The sequence below is a fragment of the Xiphophorus couchianus genome, chromosome 10 (assembly GCF_001444195.1).
Source record: "Xiphophorus couchianus chromosome 10, X_couchianus-1.0, whole genome shotgun sequence".
In the NCBI taxonomy this organism is placed as follows: Eukaryota; Metazoa; Chordata; class Actinopteri; order Cyprinodontiformes; family Poeciliidae; genus Xiphophorus; species Xiphophorus couchianus.
The window spans coordinates 17,383,780-17,396,701 of NC_040237.1; the positions used below are offsets into that span (position 1 = coordinate 17,383,780).

The 12,922-nt window shown below is 39.2% G+C and overlaps 1 long non-coding RNA gene across 2 annotated transcripts in view; it reads right to left on the reverse strand.

Annotated features, from left to right (window-relative positions):
* LOC114151698 (uncharacterized) overlaps positions 1-12,098 on the reverse strand; it is a 33,860-nt gene extending 21,762 nt beyond the window's left edge. Inside the window, exon 1 of one of the 2 annotated variants that reach the window (XR_003596986.1) lies at positions 12,068-12,098. This is a non-coding gene — a long non-coding RNA (uncharacterized LOC114151698). Of the gene's footprint in view, positions 1-12,004 lie in introns of both variants that reach the window. The other variant, XR_003596987.1, reaches the window with a different exon arrangement.
* Positions 12,099-12,922: the final 824 nt, after the last annotated feature.

A 12,922-nucleotide genomic window follows, 5' to 3' on the forward strand; every position in this document is an offset into this window, starting at 1 on the left:
GAAGATGTCTGAAAATGTGAAGAAAAAAACCCCCAACAAAAACAGGACTTTGTGTTGACAAATATAACCTATACATCTCAAAAATAAAGATGAAACTGTCTTTTTATCAGAAGATGTTTCCATTACAAATGTGCACAAATCTTTGTCTATTTTGTGCCAGTATTGAAAAAAAGACAAATGCGGAAATTAAATTAAAAATCACACATGAATAAGTTCGTTCACGCAACAAGCCAATAAAATCATGCCGACGACAGATGTAAACAGTTATATGAGATATACTCATAAGTCTGCCATGGTGCTAGCGCTCATCATCTAGCAATAATTACTTGGGAGTGGCTGCATATGTAGCGTTTTGGGGAAATTGTAGTCAGTAATTTTATGGAAGAGTTATGGATTCAACACATTGGATTCAACATGTGCAGTGAAGCCAGCTGCATTGTCCAAAAAAATGCAGCTGGCGGTCAAAAAAATAATTCATCATCCTCCTTTTACTTCCTGTCATCTTCACAGGTGAAGATGACAGGAAGATGCTGATGGCAAAAACGAGCCCATTGTCGTTTTTGCCGGTAGTCACATCCAGCTGTTGATCACAACTTGTGTGATGTCAGAAAGTGTTTCGATTCAGCTGAAAAACTGCCTCATTGTCGCGCAAAAAACATTTTATCAAAAAACGTATGTTTTTTCAAAAAATGCTGCGTTTCCATGAAGCAAATTTATTTTTCAGAATTTCAATTTGCGCAATTTTATTGTAAATGGAAACACAACTAGGGAAAGACTAGTGGATTCTTAACAATACATCTCCAGCTTACAGGTGAGAATAGAATAATTAGGTCATTAGCAAGGCTGGGAGAACTGATCTACACAAGGAGGAGGTCATTAAGTCATTTCATTACAGTGTTTTGTACCTGTGGCACATCTAAAAACTGTAGGACTGGAGGACCCTTGAGGACTGGAGTTTGAGACCCCTGCTCTAACGCAATGTAAAACTCACAAAAGTCAATTTAATATGGCACTGCACCTTTAAAGCACTCACATGTGGAATAGCGGTTCAAGTCTTCAGCAAAACAGAACGGCAGAGAAAATTAAGAGCAACATTAACATATAATGTCAAGTTTATATGGTTGGAAAAATAGAGCCCTTAAACAGCGTTCCTCCGTTCCGCCAGAAACACAGTAATGATGCAGTTAGGAAAGTCTTTAAAAAGTTACAAGTGAAATCACGTGGGTGGTACGCGCTGCTGTTCTGACTCAGGCCCAGCTATGCCGGGGGGTTTCTCTCAGCGAATCCCCCCCCCCTCGCTCCCTCAAACCTCCAGGGTTATGTACGATTATTCTTTTTCTAACGTTCTGCCGGACCCAGGACAGCTGCGTGTGAAACGGCGAAGATGCACGAAGGCAGACGTGGACAATGCCTGCTACTGTGCGCTCGTGTGTTTGTGTTTTCAAGGAAGGACCATTAACTGGTTAGTTACAGGGAAACTCAGCAGGGTTCAGACACGGTTTGTCTCGCTGCTGATTCAAGCTGTGTGACTCTGAGACACCGCAGCCTCCATGGGTGGCCCTTACACACACACACACTCACCCCTACATATATATTGTTATGTATAAAAGTGACTTTCTGGAGAAAAAAAATAAATGAATTTGTACATAAATTATTGAGAATATTTGCTTAAACGCATGCTTCGTATCGCTCTGACATGCCACAAAACATGCATGGTTGAACACATAGGTAAGAATACAAACAAAAGGGGACGAGAACTTAAGATGCTTGTTTATGCGACTGCTACATAATCCTATCTAAAAAAGACACACACTGGGTTATGTTTTTCACTCGCATTTACATTCCCACCCCCCGCCGGGCCGTAAAAACAAACCACACAAAATATGGCGTTTGTCCTCTGATTAAACAGCCCCGCATTCCAGCGAACCGTGCTGGACCGGCCCGGCAACAGCCATCATATTGACAGTGGGACGTGCGGTTCGTCTGCATGATCGCTCATGAAGGGAGGCTTTATGGCTCGGCCAGCTCCCTATAATCAGCTTTAAATGGACCCAAAGCATAGAAGACGGACAGAGCCCTCCTTCCCCTTCGTCTCGGCCAGCCGGCCTCCGGGGGTCAGGAAAGACAGTGACAACAACTACAGCGGCCATGAAGATACAAGTGGGTTCAGATCACTCCAATGCCTCTAAAAATTCATATTTATGGCTGCGAAGGTGCAGAAAAAGTTCTGGGTTTTTTTTCTAGACAGTATGATCCTAGATCAACCGAAATCAAACAAACTTGAGTATGTAGACGGTCGAGCATGCTGCTGAAAGTTGGTGAGGACTGACAACTTCCAGACAGAAACTAAGATTTATAATTGGAATTTGTCCCATTTGGATCTAAAGTTAAAGAAGCATCTCAGAGTCTGAGACTGAATGGACTCAGTAGTATGCAACTTTTATGAAAACAATTTTTATTCTTTTACATATTTGTTGAAACTTTCACTATCTGGTGACAATATGGTATGAGACACAATCTGTGGGGGAAAAAAAATGCTATCTAGAAATAACCAATCAGAGCCAGGATGCGGGTCTTAGCACTGCTAATCATCCTCTCCTTGTTCTGTGCTGCTACAGCTAGCAAAGCCTATTGTGAATGCTAAGGCAAGCTAGCATGACCACTAATAGCAGATGCGCTCTAAAACTTTGTATATTTTGCATCCTTTGTTTACGGCTTTTTTTTTTTTGCAAACTTTACAACAAAATTAAATGTCTTTTCTTAGTGGTTAAATTATCAGCTAATAAACTGTTCATGATCTACTGCATACGTTTTGTTAGGTCAGTTATTAACCTAACAAGCAACAACAACTGCATCATTTAATTGATTTTAAATGTGTACTGTAGGCAGAAATGTCTGTCCACTAGCCTATATTAATTATTTAGTAATAAGCTGTTGTAGTGACTGGTGGATGGTTATGGTCTTTTCTATAATTTCTTCTCTGAAATTGCAATAGAGGACTGGGGTTTCACAGCACACTATGGTGAAAAGTCAATTTAATGATGTTGATGAAAGGATGTTAGCTGCCATCTTCCAGGTGTGTTCAGTTGGAATCAGAGAGTAATTAGCAGGAAAACTTGTTCCATGCAGGTCATCTACATCCTTTCAACAATTGTCAACGTCTAAGCCTATCACACTGCATGCATCCTCACCCCCGTCTGTTGACTGCCTCTTCAGCTGTTGGTTTTATAGGTTTAAATACTCAACAAGCTGTCGATCTTTTACACAGCATCAATGTTATTCTTATCTCTATAAAAAACACAGAAATAACCCCCGGCATTTATGACATGGAACCATAAAGAAATCGAAAAGCAAACTCTGGTCTACCTAATAACCAGGGTTATTAGGTGTGGTTTGAATGCATAAGTATGTGCCAAGCAAAGTGAATACCATTCCAAAAGCAAAACGTGAATTGTAGGTCAAAGCATTCTGGATAAATAAACCAAAGCAAATGTGCATGTCTTGCGCTAGCGGGAGGAATTGCTGGTAGTCTTTTGCCAAAGATAAAAATGAAGTCATACAACTGCTAAAATCTGACGTGACTCTGTTTTTGTTTACATGTCATGATAATCATTACATTCAAAATTGTAACATCTGTTACATTTTCAGTTGATAAGATATGCTTTCACACTGCATTGTGTTAAATAAATGAAACCCCATTAGCAACTTGTTTATCCTCTTGCCTGTGAAAATGCTGCACTAAGAATCACTGAAGGAAATGACAGAACAAAATCTGAACAAGACACTAAGCACAACTTGATTCTTAAAAATGTAAGCAAAAGTGGGGTGGCCTCAGATTTTAGCTGTTGTTGGATGTTTATTTTGTCTTTGGGTAAATGTGAAAAAACAAACACTGTTCAACAAAATCTGCTCAGCATGAGTCGGGGATGAGGCATCAAACTATGGAGAATGTTGTTTTTCACACAAGTACCCTCTGCTGTAGTGCGTTTCCTGCTTTTGGAGCGGTCTCAGGACCACTTGGCATTCACGTATACATTCAAACCGCACTACAGTTCACTTCAGCTGAACCGAGACCTAGGCTTTTAGGAGGACCAGAGTTCACTTCTTTGGTCCGCATTAGAGTTTGAGTACACATTCACACCTCCCTAAATCAACCAAATTTTCTAGGCAAATGAAAAAGAGTATTAACATGGGCTAAAGAGGGCTGGTGTGAATTTACCCCAATTCTCCTGAAACTTTGGGAACCTGTGGCAGATGTGTGCAAATCCACTCTCAATATCTTGTACATCACATGCCAATGTGTTATAAGTGGGAAAGGAAATGCAATTTTTTTCAACTTGTGGAGAAGATGAGCTATCTTATGCTGAAGATTGCTGTGTATTTTATCCAATTCACGGGTGAAAAAAAAATCACAAATGCATTGAACAAAGATACATTTCAAACATTTTTCATGTACAATATCAGTAAATACAAAGTTACACAGAAGCAGCACAGCGGTGTGGTAATTACCAATGTCTCCTTGGAAAAAAAGATCTCCAGTTTGAATCGTAGCCTTGGATTTATTCTGTAGAGTTTGCGTTCTCTCGTGCCCTAGTGTTTGGACTTCCTCTAGCAGTGCTAAAGCATAAATATTAATAATATTCAAAATACCTTGTTTTAGTACATTAAGTAGCCATCTTGGTGTGTTTCTGTGTTAGCCCTTTGTTGAACTTTAAATTCTCCCTAAGATACATTCTGCCTATCATCGACAGATAACTGTATCCAGTTTTTGGGCCTGAATAAGATGTAAGCTGGTACAGTAAAAATGTCAGAAGAACATTTCTGAATTGCTTAGGTAAAGGTATTGGTCTCTGTAACTCAATTCCATCAGGGTTGATAAAAATGTAAATGCAATAAAGAACCTTGGATTTGATGAAAATGTTTACATTAAACACTTTGGTGAGCACCCTGAGTCTATGAAACACAAAATTCGGCCTTTTTCACATGCAAATGGTAAAAATTGAGTAAAAAATCTTAAAAATAAATTATCTTCTATTCCATTTACATAATTATCCACTGAAATGTTTTAAAATTAAGAGAAACAGTGCAATTGCACGTCTGTTTGCAGTCATTTTTATATGTATAAAATGTGAGCATACGCCTAAATGTTGAATTGGGGAGTGGGGAGAAGGTGACTTTAACTGCTGCGTATTGAGCGTGAAAGTTGATGTAGTGAGTTTGGCTCTCCTCCCCCCTGCTCATCTACATGGATGCTAATTAGACCATTCAGAGTCGTCAGTTTGGCCACATTTGGATGCTAATAACCCAGTTTGGCCCTCTCTCGGTAGCTCTAGGAAGATACCCAATCTGGCCCCTCTTGGTAGAGATAGGAATTTCTCAAAATCCTGGTAGTCCTTGTGCTAATGATGGTCATGCTAGCTTATGGTTTTTCTGTAACGGTAAATTGTTTCTCTGCCATTAGAAGTGAGTATAAGAGGTTGACTGACAGCACTAACATCCTCCTCCTGACTGATGATTGGTTGTTTATGGTCAGGAGTGGTGCATTTCTTCAGGCACCAATATGACCTCAGGGAGGAAGTGGAGGACAGCGATCTTTTCAGATTATCTGTCTTATACTGTCACGACATGGTGACAGTTTTAATAAATATGCTGTAAAATAAGCTTTTATGAGTTCTAGCAATATCTCTGGCATCATTCAGGTAGACAAACCTAGAAAATGCTTTCCTACCTTAACTTGCTTGAAATAAAGTGAAATTAAAGTTTTGCAGCAGAAAATTTTAAGTCTTCATGCCTCTAAACCCTGCTACAAGTCTGGAAACAAGAGTGGGCCCAAAATTCCTCCACAATGATGTCAAAGTCAGTCATTGCGATGCTTGATTGTCATAATTACACTTTCACATACAACCTCTATTCATCGAATCCCAAATTTAAATGTATAAAACCATAAAGCCAAGAAAAAGAAATGGGATTCTTAGATTCCCTCCTCCCCAAGAAATATTGCTAACATTTTCTTCGTCTCGTTCTCATGAAACCAATATTGCGCATCGTCTCCACATGTACAACAGATTTATTACAACACCCTTATTAGTCATGCAGCTGCACTTTAACGCTCTCTGTTCTTCAGATTGACTTAGAGAAGCTCTTTAAGTTGGCTTAGCCGATGCGCCTGAAGCTACACAACATAATATGCCAAGGCTTTACGACTGTATCTGGTGACGGTCAGAAGCAAAGCAGTCAGTGCCCCTATGGCGGGACTCTGGGGTTACATTTCTCAGTATTTTTTTATGTCTCCTTTTGGTTCGTACAGTCTCGTGGAAAGGTTTTCAAGTTTCAGCTGTTTTAGCTGTTGGTTGGATTGAACAGGGTGGCCTTACAAGGAACTCCCGATTCAACTCACCTCTCCTCTGAGAAGTGCTTCTCAAATACGGCCCAGTCTAGGAGACAGTGCTCAAGTGGTATCCCAGATGTACGCTACGCATCAAGAGTTTGATTGGTGTCCAGAGCAGACGGCGCCCAAGCGGCCTCGGATCCAATGGCTTTCCAGTGGCTTTATGACTTAAGATCTTAATAAAGTGTTTGAATGACTTTCCAGTGCTTTCATTCAGCCTAATTCCCTTTAGTGGAGGACAGCAAGCTGCCTTTGAGTGCCGGGAGGATCTGCCCTGAAGAGCTTTGCAGGTTTTAACCATTGAAGAATCCTTACAGAAGGGGATTTTCCCAGTGCAATTCATCACTGTCTTTACTCTTTGTGTGCGTGTGTGTGTGTTTGAGAGCGAGTGTGTGGGTCTGTGACGGGACTTTACAGCTATTTGTGGGGATTTCGCCTCACTTTGACCTGGTGATGTGTGTCGTTTTAATAGGTGAGGAATCAGATTAGTCCTGGATGTCCTCCACATGCTCTGCGTAGGGCGATGGACCTCGTCACACAGAGGCAGAGGACCACCGCAACCATGAACGTGTGGTTGGTCTAACTGACATGACATCACAGCGAAGGCGCAGGCAGGAAAGAGTCCAAATAGTAACACAACCCGTTGTGTAGTCAGAAGTTTGAGAGTTATCGACGGACAACCATGAAGGAGAAAACTTTCTTTGATGATTATGACAATATCTTAAGTGCATGGCATCTACGTCTGTCATCATCATCAATATTAAAACAGTGTTGTGGGTAATTTGTGTAGTCTTCCTCAAGAGACAATACATGCAGTCTCATTCTGACCATGAAACCTTTGATGTATGTTTGTTCTCTCTTCTGTTTCCTGCCTAAATACTGACAATAAAGACCATAGGATGAAAAACATCTCCGTTTCCCTTGAACGTTTTACATTTTCACATTACAACCAAACGTATATGTTCTTTATGTGTAGAAGCCTTATTTACACAGAGCTGTTTTTTTAGTGAAACTACAAAATGATTGTTGTCATCGAGTGACTTGTTTACAGGTCTGCAGTGATTGGAGTCTCTCACACCGGCACTTTCTGAAACCAGGTCTCAGAGTGGAACTTTTCAGGAACACTCCCTGCGGACATGTGAGGTACTCCGCAGGTGTGGAGCACACAGGAATTGTCCTAAGCATGCATGGCAGATAAGAGTGGAAAAAAATGGCAGTGGTATTGTACTGCACTGCAAAAACACCTAATCTTGCCAAGTATTTTTGGTCTAGTTTCTAGTGCACGTCTTAGTAGACTGGAAATAAGACCAGATGTAAGAGCTAGTTTTAAGTGAATAATTCTTAATGTTGATGAAAAAGTACTAGTTTCATTGGCAGATTATTTCTCTTACAAGACATTTTCCTCATCTTATAAGTGAAACAATCTGCCAATGGAGCAAGTACATTTTCATCAATATTGAGGAATTTTTGACTTAAAACAAGCTTGTATGTCTTGCTGAAAAGTTATTTGTAAGTTAATTTTGTCTTATTGTAAATGTATAGATATTTGAACCAAAAACTAAACAAAAATACTTAGATTTGGTGTTTTTGCAGTCTGCGTGTGCTACTTAACCTTTTAAGGTTAATACATCTTTTGATACAGAATATTATATATACTGTATATGCATATATATGTTACATACCGGAAAACCAGGCTCACTTTGCATTTAATCCACATACTGAATAAAGAAAAATTGCAACGGCAAGCTAAAATCACAGCACCACATAGTGGTGTGGCATGACAACTACAACGGATTCTAAACAGTGATGTGGTGCCATTAAGATGTGGAACTGTTCCTAATCAGCTTTAGAAAATGCACTAGACAGTGGTCTCATGTACACAAAGCCTGAGTCAACACTTTGTACAATCACCTTCAGCTGCAATAAAGCTGCAATAAATTTCAGGTATGTCTCTACCAGCTTTCCTCGATTAAAGACTGAACATTTTGTTTATTCTTCTTTTTTTTTAAAAAAAGCTTTGACTTTATAATGGAAATTAACTGCAGAAAGGTCTTCAAATAGTTTTTTATTCACTCACAGCTGTCTTCTCCATACGTCTTCATAAAGATTGATCACTTAATGAGAAGATGGAAAAACCAAAGGACTAAATGAACAAACGTCTAGTTTTGTCAGACAGTTCTAAATGTTCATCATAAAATAACAAGTGTCCAGTGTTTAGTTGAGATGGACGATTTTCTCAAGACATCATTGATAATTCATAGCCTCAGAGTTCGCTTCATTCCCCATAATGTACGTACACACGTTGTGGTGAGATCTTCAAGTATTTTCCAGGGAAAACTCCCACCATGCTTTCATGTCTTTGAATCCCGTCTATCACATTTCCGTGCTAACTAGCTCGAGAAACAACAAACGCATCTTGAGTGCTGCAGAGGCAGCTGAGGCCCGAGGGGAAAGCAGAAACTCGTCAAGTCCCGGTCAGAAGATGACGGGAAAGGAGGCTTCACTGCAGATGAAACTGGTCCCACAAGTATGATGCCTTGTGGGATCTTTGCTACACATGCAGTGACAATAACATCAAATGATGCCTTTTACCCACATTAGACTTGTTCTGCACTAGTAGCCCAAGAAAAGACATATTTCTGTACTTTAGACGAGCATTAGGGATGCACAATATTGGATTTTTGGTCGATATCCGATATACTACAACTCATTTGGCCAATACTTAACAGTTAATGACATTGTGCTGTGCTGCAGGCATCATTGTCAGTGGTTTGTCATATAAAAACAACTCCTTTTATATCAGTGAATTATTTTTGACGGAATGGTCGATGTCCGATATTAAATCTTACAGCTAATATCGGCTGATGCCATTACCATGCCAACAATATTGTGCATTCCTAGTAGTTACCTAAGTTGTTGATGCGATATGAACTAGTGATAATAAAAATTATGATTTTTTATCACAGCATTCATAGCCCCACAAACAAATATGATCCTTGACAAACATTGTACTTGAAATACGCTTCAGCAAGCCGGCACTTGCTTAAATAAAGTGTGATTTATATCACTAAGCCACACACTAACTAAATTTAATCATATTTTTAAATTTACTGACATTTCATGGAACAGTGGAGAAAATAGCAAAATTGATAGATTTACCAGCAAAAACTGAAAGCAATCATGACAAAGATAAATCTAAATTCTTATGCGATAAATGATAATACAATAAATGCCCAACTCTAGTTGACGCTCTTTAATAAATCAAAAAACTGGAGAAGCTTTTTTTCTCATTAAAAATTTTTTTTTTTTTTATAAATTTTAATACGTGATTCTGGTACAAATGCATCTTTATTCTGCTAATATTATGATTATATTCTCATAAGATAGCTCACAAAAACGCATAGCCCTGTTGCAACTTCCAGAAGGGATGATAAAGCCGACTTTTTTGAAAATATTTTCTGTCATTTGTAATTTCTCTTTTAGAAAAAAAAAAAAAAGAGCAAGAAATAAAATGGATTAAAATCAAGTATGAAAACATCTGAGAGTTTATTTTGAAGCCAATTCGCCCAGCCCTACTGGAGACTTGATTGGCATTTGGAAGAAATGAGCTGTGAACATTGCACTCAGTTGGTGATAGCAACTAATTTTGTTTTTTCCAGCACACTTTAGAAGCAAAATAGGGAGAAAGTCTGGATCTTGTCAGTCAGACTTGGAATTTTTTTTTTTTTAAATGTCTCTCATGATGTTTTTGTGCATGCTCAACACACAGCAGAATACAAGGGGAAATGTGCAATTTAGAACTCGACATCAATCCAAAAATCTCAGAGTGCATGCAGGCTCACGAAAAATGTACTTTACAAAATGTTTGTTAGATAAAGTCCACATGTCGTTTCCATGGGAGCAATGGTCAAAAACAGAGCACAATGGGTTTTTTTTTTTCTGTGTAGACAATGGTTAAAAAAAACATAGAAAAGTAAATAAGGCATTATGTACATATGTTGAACAAATCCGAAAAATGTATGTTGCGTCCACTGTGTGTCGAAATATGACTTTTTAAGTCTTGGGAAAATCATGAGTGGAGGAGATTAGCTAAGTGTTTTGTTAAAATCCTCCTGTGGTGTTTTGCTCACCACACAGAACGATGACACACACACACACACACACACACCCCGTCACATTCCCCTCTCCCAGCGCTCCTGGCATCAGTCATAGTACTGTGTGTAAAACATCCCGCATTAAGTTTGTATTGGAATTTGGTCGTCCACCGCCCTCCTCCTCCTTCATCCCTATAATACATACATAGGAGGGGGAACTACCATAATGCTACTCTATAGGTTTGCAGAGCTGCTGTGTGTGTGTTTGTTTTGTATGAAGCTTGCATCCTGCTGTGATCACAGAGGGAGAATGTTTCTGTCTGCTCACAAAGAACCTCTGTTCAGCATGGGACCTCAAGAAAATATGTAGAAAGGCACTTTTCTGTGTTTCCTGCCTCAGAATTGTATTGTTCATGTGCGGTCTTAATATGCTGAACAAACTACCATCTCTCTGCTGTCAACTTTGAGCGGGATATGTTTCACTAGCCCACAGATTTGCTGTAATAATACATAATTCTTTGCAAACAATATTCATATGCTGGTTAAAAATGTCTTTGATATTTCAAAATTGGTGCAATTACTGTTAAAACGGAAAAGATTCGAGGAGCAGTGATTTCCTTTTTGAAAAAAGCTAGCTTTGAGTAACGTAAAAAAAAAAAATAAAAAATTAAGAAGTTTTACTGCACCGTAATTTTTTTACTTTTACTTCAGTAACATCATTAAATATCGCTACTCTAAATTTCTAGCTACTCTGCCCACAGCGAGTAACTTCCCTGAACATGTTTTAACCAAAAGTGCACCGTTTACATCAGAGTGATGCCTCTTTTTCATACACAAGCTTTGTTGTTTTAATGTTATTTTCTATCTAATGACGTCTTTGCAATGCCAACCCCTCAAACTGCAAACAATTAACATTTTTCATATTTAATCTAGTCAAACTGTTGTTAGCAAAGCTAACAAGGAAAGTATGCTAACGCTCTCTCTCAAATCAGGCTTGACTGAGTCATTGTCGCCAAGCGATTAATGCAGTGGTCCCCAAACTACGGCCCGCGGGCCAGATGCGGCCCACCTCCACATTTGGTCCGGCCCCTGAACAATACCAGAGTATTTTCATATATGCGCATTTTTATTTGATAAGTTGGACTTTTGCAATAAAATGTTCCTTAGTAATGAACTTTATTTATTATTAACTATTAGTTAGTAACTATTTTATACATGCATATAATTGACCCTAACCCTTTTTTTTATGTGGAGAACCCAGTGTTATTTGGTTATTATTTATTTCATAAATAGTGTTATTTCCTGACTTTTGTTCTCTGAAGAATCCAGAAAAGGTTATTTGATTGTGCTTTCTGAAAAACAATACATTTTTATGTTTAGCACTCTTACAATCGTCACACTTTTTCTGTTACAAACTGTCCCCGGCCCCCCATCAGAGAAGGGACAAGTTATGTGGCCCTCACAGGAGAAAGTTTGGGGACCCCTGGATTAATGGATAAATTAAACAGCGACGGTCCGTCACCTTCTGCAGACATTTCCTTCACTGCGAACTCAATTGGACTTTAACTTTGTGTTGAAACGTCACCTGGAGAAGGTTGGGCGGCTCGGTGGCTCCACTCTGCCGGGCTGCAGACAGAAAGCCTCGTAAATGTTCCTGTGACGCCACCAGCGAGTGCGGCCACGCAGCGGGAGCCAGACTGCGTTACACAGTTACTTCAAGGCCGTAACGAGTGGTAACCGGCGCCATAGCAACTAGTTTTCACTTCCTCTTCTTCTGTTTTGTTAGCGTTTGGCTAACAAGCATATGAGCATTACCGCCACCAACTGGTTCTAATGTTCTCCGTCATGTGGACTACATGACGGAGAAGAAAAACGTACTATCTCTCAATGCATGGTTCCTGCTTTGCCTTCACGTTAAGAATATCTTTTATTTCTTCCCATTTAAGTCCTAAAATATAAAGATATTGTACTTCTTCCTAATTTATTTGTATCCTCTTGGTTTTGGATGTAACATTAGAAGTGGTATTAATGACTGCAGCATGCTCTTTTCGTTTCGTTCCTGTTTCTCTAATTTCCTAAGTCGCAGCATAGGAAAATTTCTTCTTAATGTTTGTCTGCTGCACAACAGTCTCTCTTTTGATAACGTCACATCCCCAATAGGCCACACTGTGATTTCCTCCACAGTTACAACACTGTGGCTGTACTTCCTGTCCACACCATACTCAGGATCACCAACACACCTTGCGCACTTCTTTATCTCTTTTCAATCTTTTGCTAAACATCCTAATTTCTGACTCCTGCAACATCTCATGGTTTTTGGTATGTATTCCCTTATACTGAACTTTACAAATAATAATATAAAAACAACTCTTCAGGGATCTTCTTGCTTGCAGACTCAATCAACACAGATTCAGAGTCCTTTTATATAATAATCAATTTT